Below are 14,513 nucleotides of genomic sequence, written 5' to 3' on the forward strand. Positions count from 1 at the left end.
TCTTGTATCTTCTTTCCAAAACACAGTGATCTCTAGAGGGCAGAGTTCCAGTAAGGCCAGGCAAAGACCCTCCAGAGATCAGTGTCTAACTGTAGTTATTCCTGCATTTCCCTGGGTATGAAAAAAAAAGAGTAGAAGTTCCTGGGTCCTGCTGGAACACTGTGTCTGCTGGTTTTCATTCCAGCTGAGCTCTACACCTCCACCGCTTACTCATAACTTCACTGATGTGCTTATTTGTTTAAACATTTACCAGACTTTAATAATAATAATAATAATAATAATTGCTTACACTTATATAGCGCTTTTCTGGACACTCCACTCAAAGTGCTTTACAGGTAATGGGGACTCCCCTCCACCACCACCAATGTGCAGCATCCACCTGGATGATGCGACGGCAACCACAGTGCGCCAGAACGCTCACCACACATCAGACATCAGTGGGGAGGAGAGCAGAGTAATGTAGCCAATTCATAGAGGGGGATTATTAGAAGGCCATGATTGGTAAGGGCCAATTGGAAATTTGGCCAGGACACCGGGGTTACACCCCTACTCTTTTCGAGAAGCGCCCTGGGATTTTTAATGACCACAGAGAGTCAGGACCTCGGTTTTACGTCTCATCCGAAGGACAGCGCCTGTTTACAGTATAGTGTCCCCATCACTATACTGGGGCATTAGGACCCACATGGACCGCAGGGTGAGCGCCCCCTGCTGGCCCCACTAACACCTCTTCCAGCAGCAACCTTAGTTTTTCCCAGGAGGTCTCACATCCAGGTACTGACCAGGCTCACACCTGCTTAGCTTCAGTGGGTTGCCACTGAAGCTGAGTAATATGCTGGCTGAGAAGTTGAGCAACAATAGTTGATCAAGTAGCTCTCACTGGTTGATCAACTGAAGATAAGCAGACAGGTGGGGGTAACATGGTACCTGACAGGCCTACAGTGGGAGTGACACAATATTGGATATGCCTCCCTTGAGACATTAGACACCAACAAAGAAGCTTTTACTTCTACAGATTCAGTTGGTTACATTTTAGGCATTTACATTTTACAATAGTGAAACTCCATAGTTGCAGGGTTGGAACCTATTACTAATCCCTGTAACAACCAATAACATTTTTTAGGGTGAAAGCCAATTTAACCAACATACAAAATTAATTCATTCAGTTTGTGATTAAGAACTTTGCTGGGGCAGAAACCAGGAGACAAACAGGGTTCCTCAAGGACCAGGTCTGGGTGCACTGAGTTACAGAATTAGGAGGAAGAGGCCCCCAGAACTTCTGTCAAATATCATTGTATTTGGGAAGGAGTGACCACAGGAAATTCCTGGAGTCTCTAAATAAAACCTGTTAGGTGTTACTGTCTGGTTGTCAATATCCAAACCTCCTTTCAGCAAAAATATGGAAACCCTTTCTATTGATAAAACTGGTGTTTTGCATTTGCTTTAGGTGACTGCTTTTGGACATGATAGAGGTCTGTGTTTGTTTTTTCTTCTAAATTCCAGTATAGTGTAATTTGCTTCATAGCATGTGTCCTATATTATTGTACTCAATATGTTCATGAAAGTCAGCAAATTTAAAGAAACAGGCCAAAGAAATGCTCTTAATAGGAGATTTAAATTACAAATGCTGTCAGATATAGATATGCGAAGAGCTGCATTTAAAAATAAAAAGATTATATCTTGCAAGAATCCAGCATATCACTTTAGTTTTATGTCAGGTCAATCAAGGAATATTGTAATCCTGGCAGATTTAAAGTACTTCATGGGAAAATGTCTTGTAAATTTTGGAATGCTGTTTGGAAAAAATCAACAAAACAATCTCATTAAAAGCATGAAATACAACTGTTGCTATAAGTGGGAAGTTTGAGTCTCAGACATTTTTCAGGGATTGCACAAGGCCAGTCAGTCCTGGTCTTGAGGTTAGGCAGGTTACACTGTAATTGAGCTCTGGTGGTGTCAACATCAAACAAACAGTGCAGAAAGCCGATATAACCATTGACTGTCATGACCACCCCTTGCAAAATGGATCTGAGCTCTTTTGATCTGTGTAAATTTAGACTGCCTAGATTCAAATACAATAACACTTGGTTATCTTCTATTTCCACAACATGCTTAATTTGAACAGTTGATTGTCTATTTTAATTTATATATCATACATATATGTCACCGCTTTGCATTGAAGAAAGATGTGAAGACGGGGGTTTGAATTTAATCCTTTCTGTAGGGGGTTTAGACTTCTAAGTCACAAGCTGGGGTTTATGGCAGGAAAGGGGGTTAACTGATAAGGATTGCAGATGCAAGCTAGGAACCCCCCTGGGTGTAATCTTAAACTGACCATTTGTCCAGAACATCGTAAACTGGCCAAATACCATGAACCCCCCTCTTTACCATCAGACCGAGTGACGTCAGAAACGGAGAAGAAAACACTATATAACCCAAAAGTTTGTAACAGTACGGGGAACAATACTTCGGTTTTGTTGTTTCTTGCGGGAAACAAGACTTCGGCTTTATTGTTCCTTGCATGCAATAAACTCATCTGTTTTACTTCATCTCGGGATCAAGAACCTTATTTCTTCTGTTACAACACTGTCATGTCCTGTTAAAATAGAACACTGAATTCTGAAATAAAATCAATCAAAAACGATGGACAATATCTTCAGGAAAACATGAGGTAAACTTGGGCACAAGGTTTGCTCCATGGTGTGAATCTTGGAATATCCCTGTGATAAAGATAGATAACCTTTGTGTTATTTATCATTCAGAATGATGAAGCAACAGATTCCAGCAGACCTGTCTTCACAGACCTCAGTGCATAAATTGTGCTTACAGCTTTTAGCAGGGGAAAGTTATACTGTCTGGGGCTCTACAGGATGATGTCACCTTCAGTAACAGCACACTGGACCCTGTAATATAACTTTTTGCATGTAACTGCATCTCAGGGATGTACAAAAATGTTTTTTTACAAAGATGAATGAATGTATACTGTATGAGTGAATTATGTAATGACCCTGCTCAACTATAGCAGCTCTACAGCTGTTCTCAGCCTCAGTCCACTGTGGTACCTTCAGTACACAACAGACCAGGTAATGAAATCAATGACTCTGAAACTCCCACTCCCACTCTCTTGAACAGAATCAAGAGTTTGTTATTCACCTCAATCATGTCAAAATCTCAGGTTAGTGTTTAGAGTTTGATTTAAATGTCTCATCTGAAGGACAGCAGCTCCTACAGCACTGCATCCTTGTGCTCCAGCAGCATTCTGGGATTGTTTGTAAATCCTGGTTCAGCAGCTCCACTGATAGCAGGAACCTGGTCTTCCTTGGAAGTCTCCCATTATGGTTCTGATCTGGCCAAGCTGTGCTCGGCTTCTGAGATCTGATGAGACCAGGCTACAAGGGGTTAATGCTGTCCTTTCTGAACAATATGATTAAATAGCATGTGTATATTGTACTTACTGTCTTCATTTAGTGTTGATCGTTAATGACGTGAACTAACTGCCAGGTTTTTAAATTTCTGTCACATTGAAGATGTCAAAATACTTACCAACTACTTTCAAATTATCAGAACTGTTTTGTAAGAGTTTGTCTGAAATACTTTACAGAATTCACAAAGAGAAAAACAAATCAATATACTGAAAAGGAAATGCATATTATTTTGCACAAAATAATTTGGACTTAACTGTTCTCCTAACAAATCTGTGGGTTTCGTCTGGATGATCCAGTTTCTTCCCACAGTCCAAAAACAAGCTGGTGGATTATTAATGAGCTTCTGGGTATTTTGAGTGTCTGTTTGCCATGTGTCCTGTGCAGGGTGTATCCCAACTTGTGCCCTCTGCTTTTCAGGATGGGCTCTCGTCTCCTGTGGCCCTGTATTGCATAGAGGTTAGAAGATGGATGGATGAATTTTAAAATGATTAAAACATCTCTTGTTCATGATTTTTCTAACACAAATACTTTAGTTGCTCAGAAATAACACTAAAGCACTGTGCAGGTTTTATTGATCTGCCTAAGAAAACACATTTATTTTCTTTTTTAAAATCTACCTATTGTGAGAGAGAATTATGCTAGTACTAAAATAGTGCTAAAATAATAAGATTAAATATGATAGGATTAAATTTATTTTAGTCAAACAATTTTAGATTAATTTCTGTTTCATTGATCACCTTGAGCAAACAGCCCCAGTGTCCTTAGCAGTAATTCTTTTATAGCACGTTCTGTCTGAACTTAAAATATCTCCCACTGTCTGACAAATCAGGGCTGGAAAAACATTCATGGCCTCCTTTTGTTTCCTAAATATACTGTACTGTAGGTACAATAACAAAAAGACAAGCTGCAGGAGAAGCACAAAACAGATTTAGTGAATTTCACCAAAATCCTTTTCACCAAAGTCCTTGATTTCCAGGAAAATAAATTCCAGCTCTTTGACACTGATCTCAAAATACGACAGCCAAGTAAGAAGTAAGATTGTAAGGTGATTGTAAGATTATTAAACAAGAGCAAAGGGCACATAGTCAAAGTCAAAGTCAATTTCACAGCCAAAACAACTGTCTTGGGTGTTAGTAATTTTTTGAGATGCATATCGGAATAACAGAGATACAACAAAAATACATGAAAAGAAAGACAAAGAATAAATAACATACTGTACATGTATCATAAACAAAACAAAATACAATGCTACAGTACATTCCAGTGAAAATAGAGATCCAACAATTTAACAATTCATACTCTTATAACAATCTTGAGTTAATAGCATCCTGTCATGTTGTTATTTAAGAAAAAAACATCTTTAGGAAATATACTTAAAATCTTTTAATAATTTAAATTTAAAAAATCAGTTCAGGTCACCTGTATCAGCAGCTGTTCTCAGTCTCAGTCCTCTGTGGTTCCTTTCGATGAGCCCGAGAACTTTCTGTAGAGCTGAGGAAGGTTTTTGTACAGATGTGAATCACTGTGTGAATGGAGTGCTATAGCCTTGCTGACAGTAATAATCTCCTGCATCTTCAGCCTGGACTCCAGTGATTTTCAGTGTGAAGACTGTCCCAGAGTAACTGCCAGTGAATCGATCAGGAATCCCAGTTTAACGGTTAGTTGCATCATGTACTGTACCAGGAGCTGTGGAACCTGGCCAGGTTTCTGCAGGTACCAGTGTACATCATCACTAGTAGACTGACTGGCTGTACAGCTGATTGAGACAGAGCTTCCTGGGAGAACAGTTTGAGCTGGAGACTGAGTCAGAACAATTTGACTATGGCAACCTGAAATAAAATAAGGACATTTTCTGAAATGAAAATCATAAACGTGTATGACATTATTTAATGTGTGTACAATATATATATATAATTGAATACATTATAAATGTCTTAAGAAAATTGAGCATTAAGCTAGTACAAACATTTAAACGTATTTTCTTTTATCCTCACCTTGAACAAAGAGCCCCAGTGTCCCCAGCAGTAGAATCAGTGACATCATTGTCCTGTGTGTGTTAGTGACTCTGAAAGAGCTGAACAGTGATTGATCCACACTGTGAGTCTTAAAGTGTTTGGAGCAGTGAGGCGGCACAGGTATGCAAAGCTTCTTGCTGTATACAAATCCTGTCACAGACAGTTAGAAAAGGCCTGAGCTAGGAGAACAGGTGCAATATGCAAGTGTTTGGTTACTTTCTACTATTTTATTTTATTTCTGTTGCATTACTAGCAGTGCACTGCAGTACTGTTAACAGTTTGTCCCTAAATAATTTAAAAGCTTGCACATACCCGTTTTCTGTGTTAGGGCAGTAATACTGTAGCTTTAAAACTAATACTGTAGTTACTTACTGTAGTAAGCTTTTATTTACTTAGTTTAAGCAAGTATTTGATGTGGAATCCTTCTTTAAAAAACACACAAATTTTACTCATTTTAAAACAGTTCTGAAGCACAAAGTTGAGATGAGCATCACCTTGTGGCCACTGTTGTGTCCTGCAAGCAAGCAAGGTCTCTGGGCTCTCAGGGTTCTGTGAGATCTGGAGGCTCTTTTTTTCTCTGGATTTCTTTGGAACTCATTTATACAAATTTCATGACAATGACACACTTGTTTAAATATCATATGAGTTATTTTACAAAGGAATGTGTTTTTAACCTCTATCTCTTACAGTTCACACACTGAAGCAGCTCTCTACTAGAACTTCTGTTATACCTGCCACAGATACTGAACCCACAATGTACTAACTGTAGCCAACTGTGCCACCTAACAATTCAAGGTGCCTCATCTTCACACTTTAACCCCTCACAGGCTGTCAGATCTCCCATAGCCACCAGTTTACCACAGACAGCACAGGATTTAATATAGGACATTTATTCTTCAATCACCCTCTCGATTACTAGAGAGTGAGTACAGCTCATAGTGTCCTCATTACTCTGTACAGTAACTTGCCTTTGTTATAAGGGTAGGTAAACTAAATAGAAGATGATCAATATATTCTTAACTAGAGGACATTGCAATGAAAAATTCCAGATATGAAGATCTGGTACAAGAAAGGAAAGGGAAAGGGGGGCAGGAGTGGTTGTTCCAACTGCAGGCTGGGTACAGAGGATTCCCTGCACAGTCAGTTTGGAGAGAGATGACAGCTGTGGGGCTGACTGGAAGGGTCAGACAGACAGCAGTCTGAAGGCTGGAAGAGACAGTGGAGAGAGAGCCTCAAGCTAGCTCTGGAACAGGAGAGAGGAGCCTGGTCTTCATATCGTAATGTGAACTCTGAACGCTGCAATATAAAGGGCTAAACCAACAAGTAAAGTGTAATAAGATTCCATCTCACCCACAGAATCTTTAAGTGAGTATTCCTCCAAAAAACCTTCAAACATGACACATATGACCATTTCCTCACGGGTGGGGCTGCTTCATTCAGATTCCCATGGAGAGACCAGAGACAAAAGCAGATACTGTAAGCTCTACAGCACTCGGCATAGTGTCAGGTAACAGGTGGACAGTAGGCTGCCCCTGATGTGATGTCCCTCTTCCACTTCTGTCAGCTTGCAGACACATTGTCCATCATTGGTGTGGAGAGACTGGACTCCTTGTACTGTACAGCTAAAGAGCCCGAGACAATGGGGTGTCCAGGTTATGAAATAGACTGGAATCTGAGAGTTTCAGGTTCGGTTGGCCGGAGGTTTCATAATTGTCATAAAGACAAGTACACCTATTCTCTACGTAAACCTGAATGTGTCAATTTTCTGTGAAAACCCATAGAGATGTGAAACGAACTGGCAGTGGCAGGCCAACCTTGTCAACGTAAGTCAACACGCAGTTTCACAAGGGGTTTAAATACTTGCTTACATGTACAGATGTGTTGTCCAAGTATGCCTGGGGCTTGCCTTTATGAGACAAGTTGGGCAAAGAGATGGTGAAAAAGTTTTATATTGACTCATGCTTACTTTCCCCAGAAACATTAGACTGAAAAGGGTGTGGAATTTCTCCCACTTTTGATACATTATACTATACTGAATTTGATCTGCTCTCAGAAAATGGCTGTAAGAACTGGAACTCTTCTACACCTGCAGGGAGGTACAAATTATGAACAGATAAATGTGATGAACATGTTCTACGACAAAACTTTGAATATCCAAAAGTTTACTTCAAGTGTAACCCCATCAGCAGAAATGTTAAAGAGGCTCGTGATAAAAATATCACTTTGCTCAGAGGAGAATGGGCACGTGTTACAAGGTTTGAGGCAGCTTGAGAGGGAAGAAGTCACCCCATCCTGCTGTTCACCTGAATTTAATATCCTATCCTGCTACACAGACAACATCACCAGTTACTTGGCTACACTTACAAGCCTATCCTGCACTGTGTACTTATCCAAGGATCAGAAGGATTGCTCATCATGCCCTCCTTCAATAAGTCACATTATGTTCCTGTAAATGTTGAGCCTTTCAACACAATAACGACTGAAATAAGAAGTGATAAGAACAAACCCAGCAACTTCACGTATGAAAAGTGATATTCAAATTACAGCTCAGGCCTTTGAAGAATAACCAATTAGACCCTATGGAGACTCTGCCATGTATTGGGACTATCACCAGTATCAAGCCAGTTACAGATTGACTGGTTTCGAAGGCTTGCCAGTCCAGTACTGGAGGGGATCAGTGATATATTCAGGGCCCTATTTAGGAAAGCATTACTTTTTTGAGACATTGTTGTGAAATTGCAAAACCGCACATAAAAAGCAACAGCATATATTGCTAAAGACATGTGCAGACATGTTGCTAATGCTGTGATAAATAGTGGACCCTCAGCAGCAACAGGGTTCAGGAATAATGTTTATCAAACATGGAGTCAAATCAAACTCAGTCACAAGAAATGGGCTGTGAGAAAGAAGAAAGGTCTATGTCTGACGCAATAAGACGGTGAGATATTTTAACCATGGACACTGCAGCTCATAAGAATGCACAAAATCTGACTTTGTAAAAGTATTACCAACACAGTCAAGCACTGAAAAATGTTTAAATGGAGTCTCACTGCTAACAGGTCTTTCAAGAATTTTTTGTAACGGGAAACGGCAATGATTACATGAACTTGAACAACACCATGATCTAGCAAACAATATTACCAATATTATCAAAGGAAATGGTGACAAGATTGCAGATACCACCAGGGTAGTCGTTTTGAATTACCCTGTGGCATTGCTTTTCAGACAGATGGGCATCACTGTTGGTGACTGTGAGATCAGTCAGAGCAACAGCCTTTAATCTCACAGGGTTCTGATAGAAACCATCCTTAACTACAATGAATACACCCTGAGAACACAGCTCTCTACAGCACTGTTTTACAGAGATACTGCAGGACAGCATGATGTCACTACATTGGATGGCGCAAACCAAGATTTCAGAAAAAGGAACCAAATTCACAACCGGCAATAATAAAGAAGACCTGTTGTGACACATCCAGGTGGACCTTTTTATCCAGGACAAAATAATGCTGAGCTGGGTGCAGAAATGAAACTCATGAACAACAAAGAGTCCTTCTGCCTTGTGGCCAATGAGCTGACTTAATGTATTTTAATGTTCATTAAGAACATACAGAATTAATGTTCTCTCAGCATCGCTGTTTGTTAAAAGGGTGAAAGTGGCACCATGGGTATGTCATTCCTAGGCCTGCTTAGGCCCAGCAAAAATGAACCCCTTTGACAATGTCCATTTGAAAATCTACAGCCCTAGTGTGAGAAGCAGAATCTATAACCAAGAAAACAACTTGAGCAGCAGTCAAAGATGCTTGTGCTTGGGTTGTAGAAAATGAATCCTTCAGAGGAAGCCACACGGGAAACTACAACTTTCAACATTACAGCATTAATTTCTTGGCTTTGTACTAGGACGGCGAACACATACTGTACCTGCAAAGCCACTACAACCTGTTTTTTTTTTGGGGGGGAAATCTGTGTTTGTAAATATTTTAATCTAGTTTAAACAGCAGATAAACATCTGTTTATGTACTGACCAGAAGTCAGTTCTGGTCGACTGTAATGATTTTGCAAAAGGTTACACCTTGTTTGTATTCAATCTAACCAAGAGTGCAAGGGTCATTATCCTTCAATAAAAACAGGAAACCTGAAAGGTGAAGTGCACTTCACACAACCCCAATCAAGCCCCACCAGCCTTGCTTTCTAGAGTGTGTAGATATCGTTGTTTCTTTTTCTGCTCCAGAGATGCAAAAGCTTGTCTTTTAACCAAGCTGGGGAATTCCACCCCAGAAACAGTTGTGGCATTACATGGGGGTGTGTTCAGTGTGGAGGCAGAGCCCTGGATTAAGGCCGATGGATTGCTGCAGCAACCACTGCTGTGGGGGCACTTAAAGATACGCTGAGCACCTCCCTGGAGGGATGCGCAGACCCCCTCAAGGGGAGGACCTTCCACCGACAGTCCTGGAGGGGATTGTGACTGAGTGTCAGGCCCTCGTTTTTCCTTTTTGTTTTCTTTTTGCCGGTCCCACCGTGTATCTATATTGGGCAGACTGACCCTTTCCCCCCCCTCTCCTGCCATGCATCTTTCACCGAGACAGGTTGAGGTTTTATTTTTATTTAGGCCTTACGCTCCCTGCTCTCCCAGACAAGACCCTGTTAAATAGGGTATGTCCAGCCTGGCCACTGCTGTGCTAAGCGGTGTATTTTTTCTTTAGCGTTTTTTAAAATCTTTTTCCAGCCCTATTTGTGTTTTTTGTGGGGTTTTTTTTCGCTAACCTCACACCAGTGTCTCTGCCCCCTCAGATGGGGCGTTGACTTTTACCAGTACTCACTGTGTCTCCTCCCACTCCTGCGCTGTTAAATAAACAAAAATACAAGTAAAACAAGACAAAAGTATCAGAGTTTGATTCAAATGTATTCAAGTAACTGCACTCAAATTTATTTTGGCTCTAGAAAATTTAAAATGTACAATGACTGGAGATATAAAACTGTTGATGAAGAATAATGTGTTGGTGTGCAATTCTAATAAAACAGGCAAAGAAATTATATGTGCAATTCTTTAATTTTAATAATAATCATAATTATAATTAATTGCACATACATAGGGCTTTTCTGGACACTTCACCAGAAGTTCTTTGCAGGTAAAAGGGGCTCCACCTGAATGATACAATTTCTTGCATTAGGAATGTGTTTTCTCACATAATCCATCTTGCTCTCCACAAGACACACAAGAAGCTGGGGGTCAGCCATTTATACAGCACCCCTGGAGCCTTGCTCAGGGGCCCAACAGAATAGAATTTCTCTGCCAGCCATGGGATTATAACCAGCAACCTTCTACCCTCAAGTGCAGAGCCTTAACCAGAGTGCCACCACTCCACTCCATTATAAGCTTCCCAGTAGTAGTAATGATCATTTTGTGGGGGAGAGATCTCATACTTCACTATGAATAATCAAGAGGCATCACATGTATAATGTTCTTTCGTTTACTGTGGAATGTTGTTCAAGGCATGTGAACTGACACCATATTTGTGAACTTTCATTTTTTTCACAGAGTGGGGGTAAAATTACTCACAAATGATTTAAAAGAAGTGCCTTGTGTAAGAAGTTCACCAAATTTATAAAGAGAAACAGATCTCCTTCAAGGAGATTTTGTTTCCTTCCGGTTTTTATTATATACACACCATTTAAATTATTAAAATATCAGAATGTTTCAGACTAAAATCCTTCAAGTGCTGAATAAGAAATCTAAACACGGTGCAGTTTTTACATCACTAGCAAGGAGGAGACAAATGTCAGCAATGGGAGAACTGAGTTGACGATTGTTGGAAATTAAGCCTGTTTCACTGATGAAATCATGGTGCTGTTACAGGGGAGACAGCACTGATGTGCCCTGCATCCCTCTTGAGGTCAATACTAATAATGGTAGTCAGTGTTTTTGTGGTTCTGTTTGATTAACACATCTAAATGAAAAACATCCAGATCCCCAGTGTCTCACAATAGTGTCTGTGATCTGTCTTTAGAAATGGAGTTGATTGGATTGCATTTTATATAATAAATATTACAAGATAAAAATAGTTATCTAGTTATGCTTAAAATATTAAATATTAAAAAGCTATACTATTAATTAACATAATTTTTTTATTTCCAATTTTCAGTTTCATAGCCTGTTAAGCTTAGTACTTAAATACATCTACACACACAAAATGATTATCAGTGTAGAGGCTGTTCCAGACCCACTGCCAGTGAATCAATCAGGAACTCCTGACTGATGGTTTGTTGCATCATAAACCAGGAGCTGTGGAGCCTGGCCAGTTTTCAGCCAGTGCATAGCTGTAACAAATCTACTGGGTGAAGAGACTCAGAGCACTCTGACAACAGCACTTTGGAAATGAAATAGTAACAAAAAATGAATCCATGTTTTCTTACTGTAAACATTTGTGTATTGATTTGCCTATAAAAACAAGTTTGCTACATTTTAATTCATTTTATTTTTTAAATTTACCTATTGTAAATATAGGTGACTAGGAAGTGTCTCTAAGAGTTTAGATAAAGTGTGCAACACCTGACATTGTAAACATTTCCATCTTTAAAACAGAAGGGGATGTTTGCTGAGATGTAGGGGGGTTACCATTGTTGTTACAAACAAATAAGTTCTGGACCCCGAGATGAAGTTGAAACAAGTGAGTTTAATTGCATGCTAGGTACAGTATATTCAAAGAGTTGTTCAAAATTATAGGTACAAAGCTCCAGTTTATATAGCAAACGTCATCCATTTCTGACGCAAATTGTTACAGTGGTAATGGGGGAAGGTCACCTTTGTTTGGACATTCTCTAGATCTTGAACACTTTGAATGGCCAGTCTTATCTTCCCATAGTTAGGGAGTCTCTATCTTATACTTGAAATCTCTTATCAGTTAACTCCCATCCCTGCCATAACTCAAAAGAGCTTAAGCATGGAATGTTCTGTACCAAAAGAAGTCTTTGTGCATAAAGAAACAAGTAAACCATTTTTTCACATTTCCTATCTTTCTTCATTCCCCCCCTTCAGTACTACACAAACAACATGAGGCAGACTTCGCCTTTTTAGGAGTACAGGCATGCATTACCATGACTTTGTGAGTTACACGATTACAGCAAGACGTGATTAAAGTCTTACCGCAAGTGACGATTACAATTGCACATACTGTATAAGCAATACTAACCCTACAAATAGATACTGTAACAAAGTTCCACCCCAGAACCCAAACACAGACCTCAGCCATGGTGAGATCAATCATCAGGATCTCGGTATAGCAATACAGACCCAACATTAACTTTGATTATAATTTGTGGCTGATAGATACTGTATGACAATGCCAAGAATGTGTTGATACCATATTCCCCAATATCAGAGTGATGTTCCTCAGGCCTAACAAGCACACTGTTGGCCGCTCTTAGGAAGCCCGTAAGACACAGAAAGAATAGCAACAGCATTATTTCTGTTCACTCAGTCTCTGGTGCAGTGGCTCGGTGACAGTGCAATGCATGGATCCAGCGATCTCGTCCAGTCATTCGGATGGCAGAGTTGGTAGTCTGTAGCACTTGGTATGATCCCTCTCAGCTGGGTTGCAATGTCAGTCAGGGCATCTTTTTCACTCACACCCACTCGTCAGGTATCAGGTCATGTCTTCCCTCTACTGTGTAGCGGCAATGCTTGTTAATAAGACAGAATTAAGCGTTGGTATGCTGTCCTAAAGGAGGCCCCATCTCACCCTTCATCTCTGTGGTGCAGCCACAGAGAAAGTAGTCATGCAGGCTGATTTAAGATGTTTTCTTTTGATAAGGAACAAGCTCCCAGACGGGGATGCACTTAGCTAAGCCCGGCTATCATGATCAATGGTCATCCATTAGCGCCTATCAGTCTAGGGAGTGCCGAATGGACATCTGGACTGCATTCCTAAGTGTCAAGAGTAAGTGACTTATATCTCATCTTTACCAACCAATCAGGGACTGGCAGGGCGTGGTAATACCACGTGGGTCTCCAATGCCCGCCAAACTCTCAACCAATCACCACACATCTGTGTCTTGGTCAAAAAGATCGGGGCTCTCCTTGGCCATTTTCGTGCATCCTCAGAGACAATCACGTGACAACTAATGTTGTCTGCAAAAGGACTTGGACTTTGTTCTAAGTGTGAGGCCGAGGATCCCGTACGTACTCAGAATTCTACCAACGTGAATGCTCCGCTTGATCAACGGCAGCCTACAGTTGGACCCTCGTCGACAACCTGAATAGCTTATTCAGAAGCAGCGCTGGACCGGGAACGAACCAGCTTCTTCCCAGGCAAAAGAGTGACTTGTGAGGACTCGCGGTCACACTCTGTTCATAGAGACTTTCTACTAGCCAGCCGGACTGCTGGTAGATCCCCTCGGAGCAACGACTGCCTTGCGCGCCGCAGTCAGATTCCTCCGCCCGTCCTACTCCGAGCTGCACCTCGACTGGTTGGCCGGTAGCCAGAGGACGCCAACACAACGCCCATTGGACAACCCCTGGAACAGAGGCTGCAACAGAGCCTGTCAGCTGGTTTGGTGTTCGTGCCGGGAAATTCCAAATCCATACACAGTGGATAAGTAAACCCCATGTTCTACATTGCGTCTCGAGAATTCAATTGTACTTCAACACAAGTTGTTATCAATTTAATTCACGTGTAATGTATTTACTTCCGAGTTTAGAGTAACAGTGGGTAATAACACTGATTAGCGATTTGGTAACCGAACGATATATATTGACATATATTCTCTGTTGTGTATCTCTTTGTGTTTGCATCTCTTCAAGATTATATACCTTGTATATTGATAACCCTCACAGTAAGGTCTGCCGCTCGTATCCAGGCAGACTAGTATATGTTTGGTGCACAATTTATATTAATAAATGTATCTCGTGTATTGAACCCATGTGTGTGCGTTGTTAGTTGTTCTGACGATTGATTTTCTAAAAGCCCCAACGAACAATCTCGTGATTACTGCTACAATTAATAATTGTCTCAGTAAACCCATCAAACCACTACAACTGGAAGTCCCCAAGCATCCAGCACCTGTTCACCAGCCCCGT

This window comes from Lepisosteus platostomus, chromosome 16, assembly GCF_059453375.1.
Source record: "Lepisosteus platostomus isolate fLepPlt1 chromosome 16, fLepPlt1.hap1, whole genome shotgun sequence".
Lineage (NCBI taxonomy): Eukaryota > Metazoa > Chordata > Actinopteri > Semionotiformes > Lepisosteidae > Lepisosteus > Lepisosteus platostomus.